This window comes from Arachis hypogaea, chromosome 12, assembly GCF_003086295.3.
Source record: "Arachis hypogaea cultivar Tifrunner chromosome 12, arahy.Tifrunner.gnm2.J5K5, whole genome shotgun sequence".
Taxonomy (NCBI): domain Eukaryota; kingdom Viridiplantae; phylum Streptophyta; class Magnoliopsida; order Fabales; family Fabaceae; genus Arachis; species Arachis hypogaea.
Genome location: NC_092047.1, coordinates 7,713,925 through 7,721,717, shown reverse-complemented (window position 1 = coordinate 7,721,717; position 7,793 = coordinate 7,713,925). Strand labels below are relative to the sequence as shown.

General features: G+C 32.6%; 1 pseudogene; it reads right to left on the bottom strand.

Moving 5' to 3' along the window:
- Positions 1-3,351: 3,351 nt before the first annotated feature.
- LOC112729590 (heat shock protein 90-6, mitochondrial-like) lies at positions 3,352-5,954 on the bottom strand (annotated as a pseudogene).
- Positions 5,955-7,793: the final 1,839 nt, after the last annotated feature.

Sequence of the window (7,793 nt, the reverse complement as noted above, 5' to 3'; positions counted from 1 at the left end):
TATTTAAAATATTTTTTGTTTTAATAAATAATAATATATACTATATCTAAATTTATTTTAAGAATATATGTTAAGAATAAGACTGGACACGCTGACACATGATGGTATTTAGGTGTGTCCAAGCGTGTCCGGAGAAGAATTTTTTATTTTTTTATTAAGACACGGTTAGACACAACAAACACGCGTGTCGGACGAGTGTCGGCGAGTGTCGTGTCCGAAATATGTCCGACACGCAGACACAGTAATTCAGCGAAGTGTCCGTACTTCATAGATGCAAATATTATTAATTTTGTGGTCCATTAGAGAATAAAAGAGGATTAAATATTTCAGTTTCAAATTACGCTAAAAACGGAACAAATATACCCTTACTTGTATAAGACAATAGGAGGTGGATGCTTCACCTCTTCTTACTAGGTGCAGGTGAAAACTTACTCTTTTTGTCAAGATTGATTATGTTTAACTTTTATTTTACTAAAATAATTGGTGGGTTTTAACCTGCACTTGATAGAAAGAAGTAAAACATCAACTTTGTATTTTTTGGGTTGTTATCTTTTTCACGCTGTAATGCGTGTAGGTAGTTATATATGATGGCGTGGAAAAATGTGTGACCTTGCAAAAATTATGTAGGTTTTTATAAAAAATTATACTTTTGATGTTTTTGAAGTTTATTTTATAATTATCTTTTATTGTAATGTTAAGAAAAGAATTTTTTTTTAAAAAAAAAAAGAATTTTTTTTATTTCTGGTTTAGGGTATTGGACCAATGTCCTGCCTTGTATTATTGATATCCTATAATTAATAGTTGGGTAAAGTACTAAATTGGTCCCCTAGGTTTGGGTGTAATTCTGTTTTGCTCCTTAAGGTTTAAAGTGTTCTATTTGAATCCAAAAAAGTTTCATTTAGCATCAATTTAGTCCCACAGTGAAGTCAAAATTAAATAATTAACAAAATGTCCTACATAACAACAGTTCAAGAACAAAATCGATAATCTGGAGAACAAGTACAAGCTCCAGAGGCACAAAATCAACCATTGATGCATAAATATATTTATTTATCATTTTCTTTAGTTTTATAGAAAATATTTTATTTATATTATAAAAAAAATAATAAATAAATGTATTGATGTATCAATGGTTGATTTTATGCCTCTGGAGCTTGTACTTGTTCTCCATATTATCGATTTTGTTATTGTACTGTTATTATGTAGGACATTTTGTTAATTATTTAATTTTGACCTCACTGTGAGACTAAATTGATGCTAAATGAAACTTTTTTGGATTCAAATAGAACACTTTAAACCTTAAGGACCAAAACAGAATTACGCCCAAACCTAGAGGACCAATTTAGTACTTTACCCTTAATAATTTTAGATTATATGCTATCTCATTTTAAATTTAAAAAGAAAAAGAAAATTAATTTTGCGATCCTCTATAATCCCCAATATATAGATTTATGGGAGATGCTACACATCCATGTAACCATGTAACCAAGTTAGTCCAACACTAAAAAAACCCAATACCATTAAATGAAATGTGAAATATACGCGCCCAACATACACGAAATCACTCTTGCCCAAAGCTTCTTCTCCCCCACACTTTTTCTTCTTCTTCTTCTTCTTCTTCTTCTTCTTCTTCTTCTTCTTCTTCTTCTTCTTCGCATTCCTCCTTCTCCTCTTTTTCCTCCTTTTTCGCGTTCCTTCTTCTTCACGTGTTTTCTCCTTATCGTAATTCTTTTGTTGTTGTTGCTGCTGTATTTTTTTTTACTTTTTCTCCTTCTCTCTCTGGTGAAGAAGCCGTAGAAGGTGAGGAAGAAGAGTTTTAAATAGTGCAGAATGAACCGAACACAGTACTCATGGTGAACCGAACACAATACAATTATATAGTACTGAGTGAATGAAACATAATCCATTATATAAAATCAAATTCAAACAGCTTTCTGCAGAATGAACCAAACACAGTACTCATGATGAATCGAACACAGTACTCATGGTGAACCAAACACAATCAATTGTATAGTACTGAGTGAAAGAAACATAATCCATTATATAAAATCAAATTCAAACAGCTTTCTGCAGAATGAACCGAACACAGTACTCATGGTGAATCGAACATAGTACTCATGGTGAAACAATTGTATAGTACTGAGTGAACGAAACATAATCCATTATATAAAATCAAATTCAAATAACTCTGCCTACAATTTACATATTATCAATTCAATTCAGTACACCTCCGTCCATTTAATTCAATTCAAATTAGCAATTGCATTCCATTCAATTCGATTCAAAATTGAATAATCCAAACTTTGTCAGTTTGATTCGTTTCAGAAGAGTAATCCAAATCGCTCTCCTGATTTGAAGTTGAGTCATTTATTGTTTCGATTCAGAAGTGCAGATCAAAGAAGAAAACGAAGAAGAATAGGAAGAAGATAAATGCAACGTAACCAGATCGAAATAAGAAAACGAAAAGATGAACGCGACCAGAGGAGAACGACGAAGGCAATGCAGATCAATAAGGAAGAACACGAGCAGAGAAGAAGAAGGAGGAGGAGGAGGAGGAGGAGGAGGAGGTTTACGTTGCAGCAGAAGGTTTACGTTGAGCAAAGCTTTATGTTGTAGCACGTTATATGTAGTGCGTGTATGACAAACGAGTGAGGGATGGGGGATGCGCGTGTGGAGGAAATTACTTGGTTAACAACCATGTAAAAAATACATGGATGCAGAACTTTTTCGTAGATTTATTTTGTTTAACATCTATTTCTAGTTTTGTCGAGATGCAGTTTTTTTAGTTCCATTGAATTATTTACAGTGAATTACATTGAGTGAGTTGCACAAGTCCAAAACAAAAATGGATAAAAATCTTGAGCATTTTCTATTTTTCGTTGTGACTAAAGGACATCGTTCGAATGTTTTCTCAAGTTAAAAAGAAGTCAATGTACAAATTACTAACTTTACCTTTTTAAAATTTGAATGCTTGAATAATTATGAATAAATCACTAACTTTATCATTAATAGCTCTTTTTTCCAAATTGTCATAGAAGTTGTCACCAAAAAATTCATCCATATTAAAATTAAGAGTAAAAGACAAATAGGTCCCTGAACTTTTAAAACGAGGACATTTTCGTCTTTCAAAATTGGAAAATACATTTCGATCCCTCACGTTTTAAAACGGCTGACAATTATACCCCTCCGTCTATTTTGGGCAAAAAACGGCAACAGAGCCAGCTGACATGGAGGGGTAGAGAATGACGTATCCATTACACTTACTGAAGTGGACTGGGACAAATTATTAGTGGACAAATTCGTCCCTTAATAACCAAAACGACGCCGTAAGCATGAATGAGCCATGTTTCATCAAAATGCAAGGTGGAAGCCTTGACCACTACTGGTGCGATCGTCAAACACCCTTCTGCTTCTCATGAAATCCAAGCTAGAGGCATTGCCCATAGATTGTGCCTTCATTAGCCTACATAGAGCACATTGTTAATTTGTTATGTAAAATCCTCAAAATTTGTTATTAAGTATATGATAGAAAGGAAGACCCACCTTTTCATGTTTGCAGACCAACCACATTTTCCTAACACCAGAACACAAGGTGAAGAGCTTAGTCTGTTTGAAATTTGCACACTTGCAACTTTATCCCCCAAATGTTTCTTAATCCAGTCACAAGTTTGGCCGAATTCCTGTTTCATCTCCTTTTCCCTTTCTTCATTCTTATCACCTTTAGAAACAACAAATCAAATTTAACTAGCTATAAAGAAGAACCAAGCCATGATGAATCCACTGAAAGACAAGGACTACTAAATATTTGGTTGATGAAAATACTGATACCATTGACTAAATGAATATTTTCCCAAAACATGAAGTATATCAAGCATTTGGGATATGTTATTCCCATACACCACGCAATAGGAACATACCTAGATCCAAGTCTTCCTTGCTAATATCAACAAAATTCTTTTCCTTATATGACTTGAGGTTTTGAATAGCAACCTCATCAATTAGATCCACCAAAAACAGTACCTAAGAAAAAAACACAAAATCAATATTAAGAAATGATATAATTAATCCGTACAAAGTTATAAACTTAGGAAAGAAAACAAACTTATATTTCAAGATCCTTCTCTGCAAGTCTCTCCAAGAAAGGTGTGTTCTTTGCACTATTCACACTATCGGCTACAATATAATAAATATCTTTTTGATCAGACTTCATGTTCTCAACATATTCATCCAAGCTGATCAGTTCTTCTTCACTTTGGGATGAGAAAAACCTAAGCAACGGAGCGATGCGTTTGTGATTCTCATGATCTTCAATACAACCCAATTTCAAATGTTTGCCAAAATTCTCCTAGAACTTCTCATAGTCCTGCATACAGAGCAAGACATCTAGTCAAACGAATAAACACATATAGATATACGGATAGTATTAGTGAATCTAAGTTAACACAATTTATCCTATGTAGAATGGGATAATGACAGAATGTGTACAACTAAAATTCGTCAAAATATGAACATACCTCCCTGTTATCACTCATAGATATCCCCAAAATCATGTCAAAAGCTTTCCGAACTAAACGTTTCCTCATAATCCGCACCTTCATAAAACATGGAAAAAAGGATAAGCAAGATGAAGAATCCCCCTCACTCGTCATGGACGATCGCACCAGCAGCGGCCATAGCTTCCACCTTGCATTTTGATGAAATAGGGCTCACTCATGCTTATGGCGTCGTTTTGGTCATTAAGGAACGAATTTGTCCACTAATAATTTGTCCCAATCCACTTCAGCAAGTGTAACGGACACGTTATTCTCTACCCCTCCATGTCAGCTGGCTCCGTTGCCGTTTTTGATTGTCAGCCGTTTTAAAACGTGAGGGATCGGAATGTATTTTCCAATCTTGAGAAACAAAAATGTCCTCATTTTAAAAGGTTAGGAACCTATTTATCTTTTACTCTAAAATTAATATCCAATACTTTTTTGACATAATTTTTTAGAACACGACAACCCTCAATATCCTTTCATGACAAAGGATCATTATTGTCGACACGCATATCTTCATCTTGCAAAAGGAATGAACATTCCAAATGGTTCATTGCTTTCTTATTCAGGCACGCCTATACAAAACGCAGAACTAACTTAGTCCCATCTTTTATTTTTAATTCACTATTTTGAATAGTATAGCAACAGCAATATTCAATTACATACATGCATAAATTTATCTCTCCAAGATGGGCAAAATATGCAATATTATTAATTTTGTGGTTTATTACAGAATAAAAAAAGAACAAGTATTTTAGTTTGAAATTATGCTAAAATGAAACATATATATCCTTATCTGTGTTAGAAAATACGAAGCGGATGCTTTATTTCTTTCTATTTGGTACATGTAAAAACTCATCAAAATAATTATAATAGAGAATCAAATATATATTTTCATATTATAAAATTTGATTATAGACAATTTTTAATTAGAGGTAAATACTAAATCAATATCCGAAAAATTTTGACACTGACAAAATGGTACCTGACTTTTGTTATTGACAAAATAGTTTTTGAAAAATTTTAAAATTTGACAAGCGTACCCACGAGTTTCGCCGGAGCACATCTCCGACAAGTACAATACTGACATGGCCACGATGTTTTAATGACATGGCAAAAACCCTCCCCACCCTAATCCTTCCTCTCCAACGGACTTCCTCTTCCCCCTTCCCAATGCACTCCCTCCTTTTCTTTCCTGAATGCACTCTCTCCCCCTCCCCAACCCTAATTCTTTCCTCCCCCTCCCTAACCCTAATCGCCCCCCTCCCCCCCCCAACGCACTTCCCCCTTCTCAATCCAAAATCCCCTTTCTGAATCCTAATCCCCTTTCCTTGTCCCTTTGAACCCTAATTTCCTTCCCAACACATTGTCTCACACTCTCAACTTACTCTCCTCCAAAACGGCAGTGGAGCTCAACATTCTCAGTCTTACAGAGCCAGTGTCACCGACACCGCACTATCGTCATCTCGTCGTCGGGTCTTCTGCGTCTGCTAGCATCGTCTGTCTCCTTCGTCGGCATTGCGTCGTCTGTGCGCCTTCACTATTGTCGCCTTCACTGCTTGTATTTGCTTGCTACTCGCTCCCAGTCGCTGCCCTACCTCCTCTGTCTGTGTTCCATCTTGGTTCCGTCGTGTTGTGCCTTCTGTCTCTGATGTTCTTCTTCTGGCCTTATCTAAATCCGCTTCATGTTTTGGTGGTGTCTGTATTAAGCTTTATTTTATTTTTATTATTGTATATGAATTTGTTTGTTTTCTCTGAATTTTGGTAGTTTGCCAAGTCACCAAAACACGGTGGCCATGTCAGTATTGTGCTTGCCGGCGGCGAGTTCGGAGACACGCTTGTCAAATTTCAAAATCTTTTAGGGATTATTTTGTCAATAACAAAAGTTATTAGGTACTATTTTGTTAACGTCAGAATCTTTCGAATACCATTTGGTATTTACCTCTTTTAATTATTAACTATAATTTATTTATATTTTTGTATTATATATATAAATAAAAATACTATTTATATACCAAACACTCTTGACATTCGTATAAAAATATGGTTATTATTAATTAATTATATATTTAAATTTTTTAATAAATAAAATATAAAAGATACATATTTAATTGTTAAAAAAATATTAATATCAAAATAATATTTATTATAAAATTTATATATATATAGTAGGATTGATATATAAATATGATTTTAAAATTTTTAATGTACTAAAAATATGTTTCAGGAAACAAAAATTCTAATGAAACAAAATTGAGTATTAAAGTGTGATGGAGAAGAAGAGGTAGACTGCAATAATAACAACAACGATCGTAGTGTTGAAAGCTGCAGCTACGGTAGAAAGCAACAATTGTGATGGTGACAAATTAAAAGATATAATAATTTTGAAATATTTGATAAATGTTAAAAATAAAAGCAAATCTTATTCATGGTAATTAAAGTGTATATCTTACCTACACCTTTTTAAAAATGGAAAAAACTTATATTTTTACAAACAATAAACACTAATTATACATTTATACTTACTCAAAATAAAATTTCATCTCCGCGTGGCCGTTGAGTTTTTGTTTTTTTCTAACAGGTACTACATTAATTTCTTTGTCGTTAGCACTACGAACCTTACTTTAAATGGACAAAGTACTAGGCTGTGCCCTATCCATATCTTCACTCTTCAGGTAATGACAGTTACCATTTTCCTGTCTTATTATAAAAGATATTGGAGTATTACTGCTGTTTTATTTTATTCCTAATGGCCCTTTCAAAATCAGTTTTAAAAAAGTAAAATATATATGAATTACTTTTCATTTTATTAAAATTACTTTTAGGAAAAAATATTAACTAAAAAATAAAAAATCATTCATTATTTAACTTCAAATTTAAGTAAACAGTTTAATTAAATTTTTTTAAAAAAATAATTTAAAAAATAAATATTTATATTAAAAATAGCTTATAAATAAATTATTTAATATTAAGATTTTTAATTTTAAAAATACTTATTTTAAAAAATATATGATAAAAAAAATTTATTATAAAAAAAATTATTTTTTTTAATTTTTCTATAAACTCTTAAATAAATATTATTTCTTGTGGTCGCTTTTACTATCTTACATTTTACCAATTTCGTTAGGAACAAAAAACTCATTACTATTGTTGACTTACGCTTTTCACCTCCAATAAAAAGAGATTTTGTCTCCAAGGAATTGCATGTTCCCATATCCACTCATAATTCTTCCGTATTAAATTTTTTAACCCCATAAA